Source organism: Amphiura filiformis, chromosome 2, assembly GCF_039555335.1.
Source record: "Amphiura filiformis chromosome 2, Afil_fr2py, whole genome shotgun sequence".
NCBI classification, from domain to species: Eukaryota; Metazoa; Echinodermata; class Ophiuroidea; order Amphilepidida; family Amphiuridae; genus Amphiura; species Amphiura filiformis.
The window spans coordinates 70570613-70590834 of record NC_092629.1 but is presented as its reverse complement, the minus strand read 5'-3'; the positions used below and the strand labels follow the sequence as shown (position 1 = coordinate 70590834).

Sequence of the window (20222 nt, the reverse complement as noted above, 5' to 3'; positions counted from 1 at the left end):
TTAAATGAGAAAATGAAAGCAAGGACATTTGGTGAAGTATTGTTTTAGAATGCGAAGGAGTCCTAAATGTTACCCAGGCCCAGGACACTGATTAATGTAAATTCGACCCATAGTTATTTTGTCTACTTTTGCCAGCATTCAACCTGTTCAATGTAATTTATGCCTATTTTCAATAAAATTCAAATCTGACGACGGTAGGCCTATCAACGTTGTATCGTGCACAAATTATGATTCGAGACTATTTCATTTGACACGGTTGTATGGATTTCAAAAGATCGGTCCTATAATAGATATCGAATAGAGAATTACAGCAGGAGGCTTTGAGGATGCCGTAATCCTCTTGATAATCAACCAATCAGAGAGACATATTTCAGAAATATGTTCGTATAGTTGAAACTCTTTCAATATTTTAAGTAATCGCGTTTCACATTTAGCAGCACTTTGGCGTGCAATAAAGCCACGAAGGGACGGTAATGCTAATATATACGATTTCAGTCAATATTGGTGCAAATATACGATTTCGGTCAACTATTTGGCTATTCTTTGCCCAAAATTATGAAATGTTTATTAGTAACAACTCTTAGGAGGGTTTTCGAGTAATTTTAACGAAATAATGAGGTAAAATAAAAGAAAGCCCACTTACAATTTTTGACGCTTAACTGTTGTGTTCTAGGGGAATTAAAATATCACAATTAACATGTTTAATTCAAAATCGTTGTCCTACAAGCACATGTTAAATGGCTCGATTCACATTAGGTATAAGCTGGGACATTGTCAGATTGTGTAGACATTAAAAATACAAACAATAAGGTTGAAAAAAAAAGCCATTTAAAAATGATTTTAAAAGATCGTCTATTTTGTAGCTTACACTGATTAGACCAAATATCTGCCTCTGACGAAAAAAAAATGTTTTCCATGCCGATTTGTTTTTGTAACGAGTATATCATTTCAAAAAGAAAGAAATAAAGGCGGATATTACTTTTTAAAATCTCAACGCATTACTATTAATAGGCGTTGCATCCGGGTCTACAGGCCTACAAATAATACTTAAGAAACTGAATAAATCAATATAGGGCCTATGACTCAATATAAATGAATCTCTAAATCAATTAATCAATCAGTAATCAATCAATCAATCAATCAATAAATAAATAAACAAATAGGCCTAAATAAATAAATCTATAAATAAATAAATAAATAAATAAGAACTGAATGTGCCATTTATATTATTATTACAATTTTAATATTTTTATATTAATATCAGTATTAATATTATTAACTTTAAAGGTGCCCATTGATTATATAATAATTCAAGTACAGTTGAATACAAGAAGACATAAAAGATTCCGTGCACGAACACTGCACTAAATTTACCACTCTTAGAAATTTGGCAACTCCGTATCAATTAAGCAACCAATGATTGTGGCAAAATATATATTTTCCCGGTACATACTTTTTATTGTACGTGCAATACTTTCTGACGTCACGAAAAATATTGTACATACAATATTGTACGTACAATGCGGAGTCTGAAGCGCACTTTAGACCGTCTCTCTCTGTACCTTTATGAAGAATCTTGAGAAGCAGGAAAACCACATCAATAGGGATTATTGTAGGCCTGCTAAGAATACGCGATTTTGGAGGCAAAAAAACGCAAAAATCCGCGATTTCCCGCCAAAAACGCAAAATCAAAAATCTAAAATGGTTTTTTTTTTTTTTTTTTGCGATTTTTTTTTTTTCGTGGATTTGGAGAGTCCCTGGGCCTAACATCAAGTGCTACCATCATTTAAAAAAAAATTAAAAAAAAAAAAAAAAAAAAATTAAAAAAAAAAAATAAAAAAATTGTGTTTTTTAAAAATATTTTGCGGATTTAGAGAGTCCCTTGACCTTGAGTGAGGTACTGCAATCATTTGTGGCTGATTTAAAAAAAAAAATTGGAAAAAAGATACAAAAAAATTACAAGTTTGTATCCAAATGGGACCGATTTGTAACTTGTGTTCACTGCATAGTCTATTGAAGATATAAAATGCATTGGTTTTGTACACAAGTCTGTATCTTAGATAGATTTTGAAGTGAACACAAGTTACAGATTGGTTCCATTTGGATACAAACTTGTAATTTTTTGTATCTTTTTCCAATTTTTTTTTTTTTTTTTAATGATGGTAGCGCTTGATGTTAGGTCCAGTGACTCTCCAAATCCGCAGGAAAAAAAATTAAAATCGTAAAAAAAAAAAAAATTTTTTTTTTTTTTTAGATTTTTTCAAAATGTCAAAAACGCAATTGGAGCCAAAATACGCAAATTGCGGCGCAAATAACGCAATTGCGTATTCTTAGCAGCCCTACGATTATTGCAACTTTTAAAATTGGGGTGATTACATTTAAAAGATCACTGTGGCATCAATTCTGCATCGATTTGGACAAATGAGGTATCAAACTGTGCGGAATACATTCATCTGTAACATACGTTTGGTAGATTTTGATTTAACACCCCATCTTTGATTTATGGACCAAAATTAAACTGGATACTTTCTATTTGGGATGCGTTTACCTCCAATTCAGCGGGCAGGGGGCGGGCAACAAATAGGGCACCTCTGAGCCTTCTCCTTAAAGAATCAGGCCCAAGTGACCACCAGAAATGTGGCCAAAAACACAGTTGGGCTACGTATATACCACATTTACGATGATTCTGAAGGTATATTCACAAGAAGAGGCAACATTGCATTGGCCTGATGGTCGCCTGCCATAACTGAAAACCCTGCCCTGGTCCTGCCACATTGTGCGCCCTTGTGTGCGCCCTTGTATATACAATGCTTGCACACTCCCCCCCCCCCCCTCATCTTCAGCCTGCTCATCACTGATCCCTTCAGAACCACATAGGCTGGGTGCCTGCCAGGGCCGGATTTACCATAGGGCCAGATGAGCCCGGACCCAGGGCCCCAGATTTTGGCCTGAGGCCCCCAGATTTTGGGAGCCCCCTAAATTGTCCTGTGCATCTTCCTTTTTTCACGAAAAAAACACCATTTTTGGGCCAAAATGGGGTAAAATTACAACATTTTGTGCGCTTCATGCTTCATGTGCAGTGGCCCGTTATATAGCAAAATTCATGTTCTTTTTGGGCTTAAGTAGTCTAAAATTGACAATTTTTCGCGCGCAAATGTCTTGGTAGAATAGTATGCTAATCTCCCTCTAAATGGTAATGCATACCCAAACCAAAACTTCACCACTTGACCACATGCCTTCCTCACTGTGAGATTGGGGCCTCCAAGTTTTGGCCTGGCTCAGGGCCCCCAAAAAAGTAAATCCGGCCCTGGTGCCTGCCCCTCCAGCTGGTGGGGCTGGCAATAAATAGAGCACATCTATGCTAAATCCCTGTAGAGGGTGTTAGGGTTAAAGGGGCTTCCCAAGATTCTGTAGAGACTTGTTTGCTTTAATAACTATTCCAAGAATCATCGATAAATGAACCCCAATAACATTATTGTGGGTGTCTGAAAATAAACCCATTTATTATGTTAACCCCTGGAGAAAAGTGGGTCAATTTATTTTTGCATTGCTTGATTAGAATAAGAATGTAAGTCTCAGCTTCCTGTGGATAAAGCCCAAAGTGCTTTGCGGATGCTGTGCAGATATGGGATATCTTTTTTATTGCATAGTGGCCCATTTTTTTTTGGTGTGTGTCGATGTTGAAACTTTTTCCTGATGATTAAAAAAACAAAACAAAACAAGCAAAAATGCAGTATTCCTTCATTCCGAAAAAATACAACACTACTTTTTTTTTTGGGATTAAACATATTTTTTATATTATCAAGTTTTGTTAAATGAAACATGGCTCAATACTAATCATTCATTTTAGTACTAACTGGAGATCCAGCATGATATAAACTCACCATAACACAACCAACCAAGTGGAACACTATGAAAAGAATGTGAAGTCGAAATCAAACAGCGTAAAACGTAATAAAAAGTTACAAAAGAAATTTTCAGGGGAAATCCCTTAAATCGGAATACAAAACCATGAATGTAAACTTAACATGATTGACACATAGCATGTATGTGCTTATGTGAGCACCAAATCTGTTTCCTGAAAACTGACCTGGTCCGTGGACAGGTTCATGAGCAGTGGCGGGATGGCAATGTTTTTCCGAGGGGGTGGCTTGGGGGGGCAAAGTGAATTATGTGCAAAGTGCACCCTGTACGGAAATTGTACCTCCGTACTGAAAGTTAACATCCTGGGCAAGCTAGATAACATTAAAATAAACACTCATAGCTTGGGCATAATCATGCATACCTACATGTCTGCCCTACCAAATAAAATGTTTTGCTTTGGTAGTATCTACTGTCTTATTAACCTATAGACAGCCATGTACACAGGTTTTTGGGGCTGCAGATTTGAAAAAAGTGGACCCTTTTTTCCAAGGGGGGGGGGTGGGGAATTTTGTGAAAAAAATGGGCCTTATTCTCAAAATTTGGACCCGTTTTGACCTTATCCCCTTCTTTTCTCAAAACAAGTTGAGATTTTTATACCACCTGTAACCTCTGGCTGCATATGTTTGTATGCAAAATGTTTCTTGTAGATTGCTTTGCTTGGCAAAATTATCATCAAATTTGTATTTAGGCCCTGTGAGCTGTAAACAAAACAAAAAATTTGACAAAACAGTGGCCTATAAGCAATCAAAAATATTATTTCAACATTTTGGTCACTACAATAGCTATTCAAGACACAGGATATGTAAGGGATAAACTGTGCATATGAAATGTGGGAGGAAGTGGCACTATTTCACTGCCATGAAAAAAAACCCAATATCGGTACAAAGCTGAAAAATGTGAAAATCTAGCACTTGTTCAGTGCCAAGGTGACAGGCAGTACAAATTTCCCCAGTTGTCCTCTCGCCCTGGTGAGCTTGGTGCTCAGTGGCTCACAGCTATGTGGCATCCTCGTGCTATTTGAGGGCATCACGGTAAGAGGAACTGAGCTGGTTCCATGAAATCAGCAGTCAGTGGTGGCACCACTGGGGGCATGGGGGAATGCCCCCTAGTCAGAACTCTTGTCCCCATTCCCCCCGTAAACTTAAAATTATGACCATTTCCACTTTTTGCAGCAATTTGGCGCAAAATTTTTACAAAAATTACACCGGCGTGTCCAGGATCTTTTCCTGCGGGGGGCTCAGCCCCTCTTTCAGATTTATGTGGGGGGCTTGATGGCTAAAATCGCCAAAAAACGGCTGATTTTACATGATTTTTAACAAAGTGCGGGGGGCTTCAGCACCCAAAGCTCCCCCCTGGACACGCCACTGAATTAACCCATTCCTGGCGCAACCACTGTCAGCAGTGTAAAATTCACCAGTTGCATAGTATGCCACTATAAAAAGCCTACATGATCCCGATTCCTTGGAAAGCAAATCTCAATCAATCCCATCTACCACGGCATCGTTCTACAACACTAACATGTTTGTATACTCACAAATGACCTCTGCATGCGTTGGTATATAAACTCATATACTCCAAAACTTGAGGTCAAGTTTCAGCTGTACTTGTTAATGGAGGTTATTAAACTCTGCCACTGCAGATGAGGTTGTTGTATCTGGTAGCGATATTGCCTCTATGATAAATAGGCCTGTCAAGCCTAACAATGAGACTCACCACACATTTTTAACTGCAATAATTCATCAGATTTGTATGTATCTCAGTTGTTTGGGTTCATTTACTTCCTTGTTTGTTAACACAATTATGATAAATGTCATCAGCGAAGAAATAAATTACAACACAATATTTGACATTTATGGTTTTTTTCTTTCATCAGTAGGCCTAAATTGTTTTGCGGCAGTTCAGAGTTGAAGTGTAGGCCTTCATATTTCATCTTGTTATAGTATGACTATACTGAATTCTTCTCTTGCTATACTATTCAAGGCAAGGACGTGCTGCTAACATGAGTTGCATTTCCCACCATTTGATATATCAATGACCTCTTAATAGGCCAATTATGGTACATGGATGGGTTACTTTTTTCAAAATTGTCCTATTTTTTATATATTTTTTTGGAAAATAGCCCAATTTAAAAATTTGCTAAAAATTTTGGATAAAGGTGTCCATATGCCCAGGTCCGTACACAGAATTTCATGGGGGGTGCTGATTTTGTAAAAGTGGACATTTTTCCAAGGGGGAAGGCGATTTTGTGAAAAGTGGACAAAATTTGGACCTTTTTTGTCCAAAAAGCGTTAAAATCCTGATTTTTTTTTTTTTACACTCGCAAATTCTGAAATTTTGGGACTTTTGTAAACTTTTCCAAATTTGCGGGGGGGGGGGGGTGCTATATCATATTTTGTGATCCCCGAACCCCCCTGCGTACGGGCCTGCATATGAAGAGCTTTGTTTCAAAACCCCTTACATCCACTTACCCAATTTTGAGAACACATCAAAAAATCACTGATATAAGGGGGTTTGCAACAAAACCAGTTTTTGGCGGGATGCTCATTATACCCAAGCATATTGTGTTACATTTGGCTTAACATTTGCACTTTTGCTATGGTGCATGAGGGTCCCAAATTTCTTTGAAAAGTCGTAAGCAATGTGTCCAAATTATAGACTTTGCCGGCCCGGTAAAAGTTGTCGTGGGGGCACTCTGCCCCCTCCTGCTTTTATTGAGTACTTGGAGCAACTGAAAACAGAAAACCCTTGATATTCAACTGAAAAAGATTTAATATTCATTCCTTCTTATATTTAATCAAGAAATTAAAATATTTGACTTCAATGAGGTGACTCAATATTTATCAAAAGGATAACAATATATTGGTTTTATTGATATAAAATAAATGGTTAAATTTGTCCACATCTAAAACATCAAGAAAATGGATTATATTAATACTTCAATTCAACTAAATCATAGAGACTAGCTAGTACCTATGTTGTTTGAACTAGTCATTCCTTATGGAAACATAGCGGACAACACATTTTCACAAAACCAGTAACTTGCCAACATTCTGATATTTGATATAGAGTAAATAGGTTTGAAAATGATACCAAACTTGTTTTTGTACCATGTGTATTAGTGTCAAAGATATGATACAATAGAAATTTATCAAAAGTTCTTTGAATGGTTTATGTAAAATTTAGGCTATTCCATTTGACATCCACACCTTCCACATGAGGGAGAGCGTGGCGCAATGGTTAGGGTACTTGCCTTTAGTGCATGAGGTCCCAGGTTCAATTCCCGGCGGTGGTGATTTGCTGGGATATTGACTTGAAAAAAAAAGTCTGAAATTAATTGGCAACTTCTGTATATTAAATTCAGACTTCCGCTCTCCCCATGGTTCATTTAGAATTGGGTAAATGAATCATGAAAGTACTCCGTCATCGGAGGGGACGTTAAGTCGTCTGTCCCGTGTGCAGAGAGCCATACCTGTACGTGTATTTCGCAGCCAGTTTTGAAAAGAGTAGGGTGTTAACCCCTGACTGTTCCCAACCCGCCCCGGTGTTCAAAAGGACCCCAATGGAAATAAGCTTCAATAGAGGCTTTCTTGGGTTATCCAGGGTTGTCAGAACCTGAACAAATAATTCATTCATACACACCCCCTGTGGCAGATTTAGTTTTCCACAGAGGGAGTAAGGTTTTCAAACAGAATAGACAATTGGGTAACTTATACAATTAAAATACACCAGTTGTGGAAGATATAGGTAAAGCCATATACAGGGGGAGTATGGTTTACAAAATAATTAACCCTAGCCAATTCCATTTGAAAAACATACTCCCTCTGATCTGTGGAAGACGTTTACCAAATCTTCCACAGGGTACGCATGACAGATTTCAAACAGAATAACCCAATACTGAGAAATAGGGCATAAAGGGCAAGAACGTGGGAACCCAGTTCCCAGAAATTTTGAAATTTAGACCTTTCATATTGAAGATATACATTTTTTCCCAAAAAGACCTAAACTTTTTTGGTGTTTTGGGGAAAAAATCCATATCTTCAATACAAAAGGTAAAAATTTTCAATTGATTGTGGCGGTACTTTAAATACATATCATTAGATCTATAAAGTTTACTTTGAGGACTGTTAAATATCAAAAATATCAATTTTTAATCATTTGACATAAAATGTGTATTACTATTATATTGCAAAATTTTAAAAAATCTTAAATTATTTGATATCAGAAGGACATTCTTCGTATCCAGAATGCAATTTGATATGCCTGATGTGCTCTCATGTCCCACAAAAGATACTGTCCAAACATTGCTATCCAAGCCCTTAAAGAATAAATTGTCATGAACTGTAAAATATTAATTGCAATGTGTCAAATAATTCACAAATCTTAAATTTTGTTTTAAAAACAAACAGTTGTGACATTTATTCAGATTTGTTTGATTGTTCCCAGAAAGTCAACATTATTTGTCTGCTGAGAAATAAAACTATGAATTTCTCAAATGTTTCTGAAATACATGTGTGTTTTGATAAGTACAACAGGTTCCACAAGTAATAATACCTGAAAGTCAATTTCAAACATATGACCAATTTTATGGTATGTTTTATATAATCTTTTTTTAAAAATGCTTTTATCTCAAACTTTATAGGTCTGCCAACATTTCCCAGGGTTTTGTGGGAACACAAAATTTGTGGTAGCCACAAATTTTGTTTTGGTAGGAAAGAAAAAAATCCAAAAGAATTCTTTTTAAATTCAGTAGCGGCACCAGGAAAATGGGGGAGGGGGGCATGGAGGGCAAAGTAAATTTTGGGGAGGGGTGCAAAAATCTACAAATTTGTCACAAAACTGTCGCAAAAATGGGAATTTTCCTACTTTTGGACTTTTACAGATAGGGGGCATGGGGTAGGGGTAAGGTTTTTGGGACCTAGGGAATTTTCCCCTGCCCCTCTGTGGTGTCGCCACTGTTCAAACTGCAAGACCACCATCCAAGATGATCCCTAAATATTATACATGATTAAGTTTGTCTGCCTTTCTGTTAGTTTGCTTAAAAGTTATGACAACTTGGCTCAAAATAACATGTTGCCAATAAATGTGCTCTGTGCTCCTTTAAAAAAATATATCACAAAGCAAGACTAAATTTTTAATATTTTACAAGAATTCCGCCAGATATTTTCTATTTATACAACAGGGAAATCTAGGTTCTCAATTACCAACTATTTGATATCACAGTCCTATGCAATGTTTATACACCATGTTATTGTGTAGCCTTCAGCTATTTGGACCTGTATCTAAAGTCACGATCAAAATCGTGGAATTTTACACTCCGATTACAGTAGCCTCCAATCCATACACACAAATATTTTTTATTGCACAATTTTTAATCTTTATGAACAAAACATGAAGTTCAAATACATACTAAGTACATGTATTGGTCATAAATATTTTACCAACTAGAATAGTTTAAGTGTTTGTTCAATATTGATTTTTTTTTGGATTCAAGAGAAATCATGTCCTAATTTCACCAGTGGCATAGATTTCTTTTTGATGGGATGGGATTTGAAAAAATTCTTGAAGTATACTGAATCCAGCACCTTTTGGCGATAGAAAGTAGAATAAATGTGTGCAAAGCTCATGAAAATTTGCACTTTTGGGGCCAAAATGGGCAAATAGGGGGGTTGATTGTATGGACCATCCCCTGGCAAAATATTTGGGGGGGGTAACAAACCAAGTTTAAAGTTGATTGGTTATTGCATTTAAGCTGCAGAGTGGATTAATTAAAATTTAGGCAAAATATGCAAATAAGCTCATTAATTTTCATAAATATGCAAATAACATGACACAAAACTATACAGCACATGAAGCTACCACATCCTATCCCCATACCAAGTTTGATATAATATTGGATGGCTGAGCATGATACCATAACATATCGGATGAGTCGTAAAAATATCGGACGAGCCAACGGCGAGTTCGATATTTGTATGATGAATCCCGATATGTTATGGTATCATGCTTAAATAAGCTCATCCAATATTATCATTATTAGGCTTTCTTAACTCCTAATAACCCTGAAAACATAATAATGAAGTTGATCGGTTACTGCGTTGGAGCTGCAGAGTGGATTAATGAATTTGCTCCCGCCCAGACAGCCAGCCAAACAAAGAAACAAAGAAGCAAACAAGCAAAGAAGCAGGCAACCATCTGGATGATAACATAAGCCCCACATATGTGTGGGGGCCAAAAATCTTAGAAATGCTTTCCAGCCAAACTAATTACAAGACCTCTTCTACATTGAAGCTGACTTTCCCTTTTAAAAGGAATTTTTTTATTGAACCTATGAGGTGAGCTGGATAAATGGATATGAGTATGTTGTTCCATAGACCTGGAGCTGCACTTGAAAAAGCTTTATCAGTGGCAGATTTGAGTGATTTGGTAGATGATTTGGGTAGTGCACCTTTAATACTAAATAGAACATGTGAAAACTCTAAAATGTCCATGGAGAATACACATTTTGTGCAAACCACCTATTCCAAAAAACAAAAGAATGTCAAAAATTGCTTGTCTGTGCCTGTAGTCATGATATATTATTATGGAGCATTATTCTTGTTCACTACCAATGCACATAGGATCTACCTTCCCATCATGAACCATTCTAATAGCTTCAAATGCAGTGGCGTAGCAAAGTGCTTCCCCATGTGAGAAGTCTTACCCCTCCCCGGCTTTCCCCTGGTCTTACCCCTCCCTGTGGACAGTGGAATGCTGGCCACCCTAATATTTAATATTTTTAGACATTTTTTTAGAGATTTTATGTGGTTTTAGCCATTTTTTGACAATTTTCATTACAGTTCCCCCTAGAAAGTTGCCCGTGCCCCTTTTTCCCCTTGAAAAAGTCCTGACTACGCCACTATTCCAGTGCCTCTGTAAACCAGGGTATAATAGTGCTTTTTTATGAAGTACACTTTATGATCCACAGCCTCATCCCCTACAACCTAGGACTAATGGATTATATCATGATTGTGTGTATATCTTGCAGATTCTATCGTTTGACAAAGATGTCATCCTTTTGAAAACATTTGACAAAATAAAAAGATGCAACATTCAAATCATATTCAACTGAATATTTATTCAGTCAAAAATGATTTTTTGTCCCTAACTGCATTTTAATATTTATTGAAAAGAGAGTAATGTAATTTAACACAATGCATCGTGGGAAGGCATGAATGAGTCTCTACTAAGGCACACATTGCTTTAGTGGCTGAATACAGAAGAACACCAAACCATAAGATTAGACTGGTATTAAGCTGGTAAACGATTGTTTTCTTGTTTATTTACATGACATAAAATATTTTAGTCTCATTTATCATTAATAGTAAATATACCGGCCTTCAGTTTTGCACACATCATTTAAGCTGGTAAATTTTCAGTCCGACATTGACAGAAACAATCATCAGAGCCATAGCCAGGGGTGCGCCCCCAATATGCAAAAAGTATACAAAAAGTCAAAAAATTAAAAAATTTAAGCACAGTGAGCCAAAAATTGGATTTTTAAAGCTTTTTGGACAAAAAAAGACCAAATTTGGGGAAGGAAATCCACTTTTCACAAAATTGCCCCCCCTTGGAAAAAGTCCACTTTTTCAAAATCAGTACCCCCCACCAAAAAATCCTGGGGGGCCTGACAATCATAGTGTTTTTATTTTTGGTACAATTACCGAATAGGGTGCAAGTTGCTAGACTTGAGTCTAGTCCTAGTTTAGGGTTAGGGTTTAGGGTTAGTCGGACAGTCTTGCAAGTTAGAGTTGCACCCTATTCGGCAATCACTCCTATTTTTTTTCACAGGGTCTTGACGAACTGTAACATCCAACATTTTAAGGGGTCTAGTGAGCTAAAAATTGGACCAAATTATAACATGTGAAAGGAATGTGGATGTGAAGTGTGGAATGAACGAATGTGAATGAATGAATGAATGAATGAATAAATGTGACTGAATGAATGTGAATGAAAGAATGAATTAATAAACCAATGAACGCACAAACAAACAAATGAACAAGCTAATAAATAATAAAAAAAATGATGGCGTTACATATTACGTACAGAACGTGACAAACATCCCAAGCAGGCAGGACCATCTGTGTGCACATTCAAACCTTTTAACCATGTTAACACAAATCATGTCATCAACATTGAGACCTTTTCACTATGACGACAATAAATTTTGACATAATATTTAACATGAATCAATGCAAACATCATTCATCATGTTGTAATTTCTTGCAATTGGTTTTTGCTTCTACTTAAGTTTTAAACTGCTCCATGTTTTGAGAAAAAAACCCCAAATTTCTTGAAGGCCATCATCAGGGATGAAAGTCCACATTTGACAATATTCCTAAATTAACCTGAAAAACAGGGTAAAAATGACCAGAATGGACCTAAAACGAACTGAAAAGAAATTGCGTAAATCTAGACAACAAAAAAAGGCTGAATTCAGGCAAAAGCCTGAAAACTTACATCCCTGCATCATGAAGTGATTTGCTTGATTCATTGACATTTATGCTAAATCATGTAAATCAGCTGTTTTTGGCCAAAATGCATTGATTTTGACTGGAAAATATTTCAAAATATGTTTGCAAAATATGATCAGATAAAAAGCTTTTAAATGATATTTTAGGGTCATTTTAGCTTTTAAGAAGAAAAAAGATCCTGACCGACTCACCCAACTTCAAAAGTTCCTACACCTGTAATGTAACTGGATGTGTTTTACATCGCCTTAGCTATGATTATCAAATTGACCCATTTATGCTTGCTAATCAGTTATGGAGCACTTAGGCAGACTATTGTGCTTAATTCTTGGATAATTTCAGAATGGTTTGGGGGAACTACTGACCAGGTGCTATCAGAGGTGTAGCCAGCTTTCTTGATTCGGGGGGACAAAATAAAATTTCAGGGGCACAGCTGAAAAAAATTGCAGTTGCATCATACACGGTTTTGATTTTAGAGAGACTGTGCATGTCTTGAGCTTCAAAAAATGGCTATATTGGGACTATTTTGAATTTTACACTATTTTTGCACATGATCAGAATGAAAAAGGCTTATTGTGACAATACGGTGCGCAGCAAGCAAACATTTTGCCTTTTACACTATTTTGGCACATGATTGGGGTGAATTTTGATTGAAAAGGGGCGTAAATCTAGACAACAAAAAAGTCTGAATTCAAGCAAAAGCCTGAAAACTTACATCCCTGCATCATGAAGTGAATTGCTTGATTCATTGGCATTTGCTAAATCATGTAAATCAGCTGTTTTTGGCTAAAATGCATTGATTTTGCAGCAAGCAAAAATTTTGCATTTTACACTATTTTGGCACATTATTGGGGTGAATTTTGATTGAAAAGGGGCGTAAATCTAGACAACAAAAAAGTCTGAATTCAAGCAAAAGCCTGAAAACTTACATCCCTGCATCATGAAGTGAATTGCTTGATTCATTGGCATTTGCTAAATCATGTAAATCAGCTGTTTTTGGCCAAAATGCATTGATTTTGACTGGAAAATATTTCAAAATATGTTTGCAAAATATGATCAGATAAAAAGCTTTTAAGCGATATTTTAGGGTCATTTAAGCTTTTAAGAAGAAAAAAAATCCTGACCGACCCACCCAACTTAAGTTCCTACACCTGTAAAACAGGATGTATTTTACATCGCCTTAGCTATGATTATCAAATTGACCCATTTATGCTTGCTAATCAGTTATGGAGCACTTAGGCAACCTATAGAGGCCTTGCATGTGACGTATCATCCCGTAAATATGGCGGACTACTCAAATGCATTCAACAAAAACATGATTGCAATCTACCTTGACAGTTCGTCTCACACACATAACCCTGCACTACGATCAAATAGGTTGATGCAACATTTGTTTGAATGGACTGCACTCCGCCATAACTACGATGAAGGACACCGGTTCAAATCCTTTGTTTGGAGCCAATCGATAAAAGAATGCAGGGCCTCTATTGTGCTTAATTCTTTGATAATTTCAGAATGGTTTGGGGGGAACTACTGACCAGGTGCTATCGGAGGCGTAGCCAGCTTTCTTGATTGGGGGGGCAAAATAAAATTTCAGAGGCACACCTGAAATAAAATTGCAGTTGCATCATGCAATACATATACCGGTTTTGAATTTTAGAGAGACTGTGCATGTCTTCGAGTTTCAAAAAATGGCTTTATTGGGACAATTTTGAATTTTACACTATTTTCGCACATGATCAGAATGAAAAGGGCTTTATTGTGACAGTGTGCGTGTGCAGCAAGCAAAAATTTTGCATTTTACACTATTTTGGCACATGATTGGGGTGAAATTTGATTGAAAAGGGGCTCTTTGCCGCTTTTCTTTTTCTTTGCCCTCCAGATTTTCTCTTTCATTTTTTGTCAGAGGGGCACTTTTATCTTTCATTCCCCCCCCCCCCACTGGATACGCTACTGGGTGCTATAGAACCCAAGAGACAATAAAGTTCTGTCTCTCATTTCCCCATGGCTGTGAAAGTCAAGTAAGTTTGAAATTATCATAATTTCAAGATCTAAAAGCCCAATTTGATTTTTACAATATAAAATATGGGAGAAAATATTAAATTGACTGCCAAAAATCAAATCCATCCAGCTTTTCAAACATCATTTTCAGTCAACAACTATACACCGAAACCACTTAGCTAAAAGTACAATATAGCGGCATGTCCCTAGGCTTATTTTACATGTATAAACACACCACGCATGTTGTGAAACTTTTTTTCATTTATAATGCTGAGAATAATTTCAGGAATTAAAAGTACATGTAACAAAACAGTCCTACACCTGACCTGTTAATCGGCCCCTAAGGGAATTATCCTAAAGTGCATTTTTCCTAATGTAAGTGCGGAACTTAACCCTCACCAAAAGGTTACCAAATATGGTCAAAAGGTCCAAAATATTCCAAAAAGTGCAACAAAAATTGGAAAATTTTACATTTTTGTACAGTTTTGTGATATCTACATAAAAATGCACTCAAATGAGTACAAACATGCCTAGTATTGATTCAACATTACTGAACTCTCTCCACAGGGTGTCGACGATAGACGACAAGTTTCATTTTTTTTTTATCAAAAATTTCAGAATTGTAAATTTTCATTACCATAAGTGGAATCGGCATGAAAAATGCATTAGAATGAGTACAAACAAGCCCAGTATTGGTTCAATGGTTCTTAAGATAGCTCTTTTATATTTTGAGAAAATATCTCTAAACTTGGACTTTTTAAGTTGAAGCCTAGCCTATGGCTAGCATGCAGAGCAAAGACAAGGTTTGTATTTCTCCCCTTAAAACAACCAAATATGGTACAAAAAATCCAGAATATTTCAAAAAATGCAACAAAAAATGGGAAAATATTACATTTTAGTAATGATATTTTGAAATCTACATTAAAAATGCATTCAGATGAGAACATAGGCCTACATGACTTGTATTGGTTCAAATAGTAGTAGCATTTGTAATTTAGCAGGTTTCCCCATTATAAAGTTAATGATTCTAAGCCATAAGTGCACATTAGCCCACATAACAAAAAGTACATTCTGGGAACGGAATTAATCACATGGAATAAGCAAACACAAGCTTTTATTGTCTGCATGCTAGGCATAGGCTTCAACATAAAAAGTCAATTTTTTTCTCATAATATCAAAAACTATCTCAAGAGCCACTGAACCAATACTAGGCTTGTTTGTACTCATTTTAATGCATTTTTCATGCTGATTCCAAATATGTTCATAAAAATGTACAATTCTGACATTTTTGACTTTTTAAAGAAATTTTGAAACGTGCCGTCTGCACGTTAACACCTGCATAGAGAGGGTTAATTGTCAAAAACCATTTCAATTATCAAATCAAAGTCAAGTTCATAAGACTTGGTTTAAGTCTAATTATGCCAACCATTTAAATGCAGCAATTGGGAGGAGGCGTGTCTTTGCTTAACAAAAAGCATTGCAGTCAGTGTTGCCACAGTGGTTCCCATTTCTTACAATTGGGCTCAATTTGAATGTTCTTTTGAAAAACTCTGTGCACTGCTTGATATACACTGGAGCCATTGTTGGACTGGTACACTGTAAAAAGTAGACAGTTTTGTGTGATTAATTTTTGACACTTTGCCAATTTTGAACTGTTTTATTTTTAAATTCACAAGCTGAAAAAATGTGTAAATTTGGACAAGCCAAAACCTGAAAAAGTGTTCATGCTTGGGTATCTAAAGTAATAAGAATAGCAAAATTTTATGTGCTTTCATGCAAATATACTACAGGATTAATAATGTTAATTTTGAGACCTAAAATTGAAAGGGAAAAGTAAACAAACTTTGATTTTATTCATTTCTTTTGTGTGTGAACATTTGATAAAGAGTTTACCTAAACTCAAAATTGCACCAAAATGCCCCAAATTCTTTTCAGGTGTCACCTACTGCAGAAATATTGCACTGGTATTGTGGTGCAACCAAATGCTCCTTGGTTGGAAAGCATTATGCTCAAATGAGGCTATTCCAGCTGAAATCCATACACCCCTATGGAAGACACAACCATAATCTTCTACACAGGGAGTGTGAATTTCAAATGGCAGGTTTACCTGAAGGCTACCTGAATGGGTGATTCCATTTGAAATCAACTGGAATATCACTGATTCTATGCCAGTACTACTGCTAGCAAGCCATAGCCTATAGTCAACAAAAAGGTCCACTTTACAGGGGAGGAAATGTTGGAAAATATACCTGAGAAGGTCCAAATTGTAAAACAATTTAACAAATAGACCACTTCTTCATTAAACTCTTCAAAATAGCCTCCAAAAAGTCCATTTGAAGGGAGTTACATTCACTTTTTGCATTTAAGTAAAGTAAATTTACTTTTGAAAAGATCAACATTTTGGAAATTACTACAATAAACCTACTGTATAGACTGCTAGTTAATGTGACATGATCAAGGGGAATGAGTCACATGTCGACCCTGGTCGAAAATGAGTTTTATATATGTTTCTAAAGAAGACGTTGAAAGCTTTCACAAACTGAAAACCCCATGTTGATACAACTTTTTTTGTGAAGTTACGTCAATTTATCAATAGCTAAAAAATATAAAAAACAAAAGAATTTTAACTCTTTCTTTGCCAATATCTCAAAATCAATATTGGCGACATCCTACTCATTTCCCTTGATCGTGTCACATATATGCCTGCATGCAACGCTGAACCTTTGGGCTGCAAATTTCTAGCAACACTGCATCACTGCAACAGGTGACTGGTGATGCTTGCCTCACCATTATACATTTGGTAGCACCAGTCAATTCTATATGGGAAGGAATACATGTATCATCTAGAAAGGAAAAATCGATTGTCATATACTTCCTTGTGTCGTTAACGCTGGAAACTTGGTTTTTCGTTGCTATAAACGCTAGGAGGTATTCTGCATGGACTAAACTAGCTGCATCGATTGGAATTTAATATAAGCATCTCCATTGATTTTACTTAAAGACTTGAGTGGAATAATTAACTACACTTGATTTCAGAGAGAAAATTAATGCGCTGTTTTAAAATTTCTGTGTATACAAGTGAGGATTTCTGCTAATTGCTATGAACGGTTTTGCTTGACTGATTTGTACATCGATTAATAATAAACAGGCATCATTTGCAGAATATGACTTAAATTTACTTCAAGACTTAAATTCAAACTGTAAGTAACCATACTTACAATGCTGGATGAAATAAAAGGCAGTTTTACAATTACTGGTATAAGTGAGCATTTGGTGAGCATAAGTGATCAACATTAGCATCATTTGGAGAAATTTGACTTAATTTGACTTCAGCTTCAAGACAGAGTACAAGCAACCATACTTCTGTTCCAGAGAGGTTATGCTATTAACAATTCCTTCTATATGTAAGGGAGGATTTATTCCGCTGATGAATTGGACTTGATTTTACTACAAGCTTTGATCATACCAGCAACAACACTTCTACACCAGGTAAGATTTATGCTGTTTTCAGGCCCGTAACCAGAATTTATTTTGGAGGGGGCCGATTTTGTAGAAGGGAACCTTTGACAAAAAAAGGCATAAAAAACCCAAATTTTTCCCTCACTACGCTCGCAAATGGGACTGATTGTGGATGGGGTGCAGGGGGGCGTCTGCCCCAGCCCCCCTGGTTACGGGCCTGGCTGTTTTACAAATCCTTAAAATATGTAAGGTGACAATAAAAAAAAACTCTGTTCTACAGGCCAGACCGACCCAGATTTTACAAATTTTTCCTGTACAAATGAATGCTGACCAAAATTTTGAAAATATCAGGAACAAAATTTTTGTTGGTACTTCCCCAATTGCAAAATATTTCCAGATTTTGGTGATTTTTGGAGTCATTTGCAAAACAGAACAAACAAAAAAGCCTGATTTCTAATTGCTATCAACTGTTTTGCTTAAAATAGTGCATCAATTGCTAATAAAAAGTAGTATCATCACTGCAGTAAGTTTTACTAATTCATATACCAGCAACCATATTCAGTGGTGATGCCAGGGGGGGCATTGGGGTGCACATGGGAAGGTAAATACGCCTTGTCAGAACTCTTGTCCCCAAATTACACAAATGTCCACTCTTAACACTAATTTTGTGCAAAATTTGTTGATTTTGCCCCCCCAAATTCACTTTTCCCCCAAGCTATCCCCCAAAAAAAAAAAACCTGGGCTAACCCCCCCCCCCAAAAAAAACCCTGGTGCCGCCATTGACCATTATATACTTCTGCACTAGGTAAATAGAATTATGCTGTTTTACAATTCCTTGTATACATAGCCTATGTTATTGAGGATTTATTCCGCTGATTGCAATCCACTGCTTTACATGACTTGTGTATCGATTGTTAATTAACTTTGCCATTGTGAAAGGCATTGGTTCAATTTTCATTAACAAAAGCAATTTGGATGACTATTTATCCACGCACCATTTAAGAATTTCTCATTTTATATTTTTTATGGCTGAGAACTGTTTTCTGAATACTGAGAATTTATCACCAACAACTGGTGTTACTTTTTGCATAGCTGCATTAAAAAGACTGTAAACTCTTACATTCTCATACAAGGGAAATATGATTAAATTTATGGGAGTTCAACTATTGTGAACTTGAAAGAAAAGAAGCAAATATTTATTTTGATGTTTTCCAGCTATCAGAACTGACTTTGAAAATTTCCAAAATATTTCAAAAAGAGTGCAACAAAATATTTGAAATTTTTTCATTTTTGTCATCACTTTTACAAACATGCCTAGTCTTTAATCTTTACACAGAGCAACCAGCGCACATAAACGTTGAAAAAACCCCACACCAGTGCATCTGGCTGGATTCGAACCAGCGACCTTCGTACTATTAGGCTAGCACAATGCTCTAGCCAACTGAGCCACAGAGGCACGCTGGAGAAGAGCGGAAGATATAAATCTAATGAGTAATGATATAATATTGAGTTCAAATGATATTCGTATCCGGCCAGTTGCACTGGTTGTGGGTTTTTTTTTTCAATGTTTATGTGCGCTGGCTGCTTTTGGTAAAGATTAAATTTTTTTATCCTATCAGGGATATGAAACAAATCCCTGATCCTATCAACCCAGAGAACTAAAATATAACTTTCAAACATGCTTAGTATTGGCTCAGTGGTTCTTAACATATGTTCTACATGACTTAATATATGTATTGTGCTTTCCCCCTCAGGTACCAGTTTGCTTGACCGTGCTGTAATTGATCTGAATAACTTCTGCACTTGATACCAGAGGCTCTGCATTCATCACTGAGGAGTGAGATTTTACCACCAATTCCAGCTGCAAGTTTTGCTTCGACAATCATCAACTTGAACAAAATATTTAACTCCAGCTTCAAATCAAGAATTTTTAATGTTGACAGCTCTTGAAGTAACTTTCTACCCCATTTATATAAGCTGAAATAAGACCAAGAACTTCAGTAAACACTAATACTCCTACACATTGAATTCCTTCATGTATGTCTATTATCAACAAGTGCAATCACCTGGAATTAGTCATCTCATCATCTGTGTGGACACTTGAACATTAATATAAGCTCTACATGACTTTCCTCCTAATGTCAAACTCACATCAAGTTGAAAAAATACTACTGTACTTTCAATTCTTTTATATTACCGCTATCATCAGTGAAATTATCTCCTGGATTTCTTCAACGCCACCTTGGATGCATTACGGATGAACATTCATGTTTATCTGTTTATGCCCTTGTGAACTTTGTCCCAATTACAAACTCACATTAACACTCTGCC

The 20222-nt window shown here is 36.2% G+C and overlaps 1 protein-coding gene across 1 annotated transcript in view; it reads right to left on the bottom strand.

Annotated features, from left to right (window-relative positions):
- The window catches only part of LOC140146567 (uncharacterized), a 385394-nt gene that overhangs the window by 24386 nt on the left and 340786 nt on the right, over positions 1 to 20222 (bottom strand). The window lies entirely within an intron of this gene.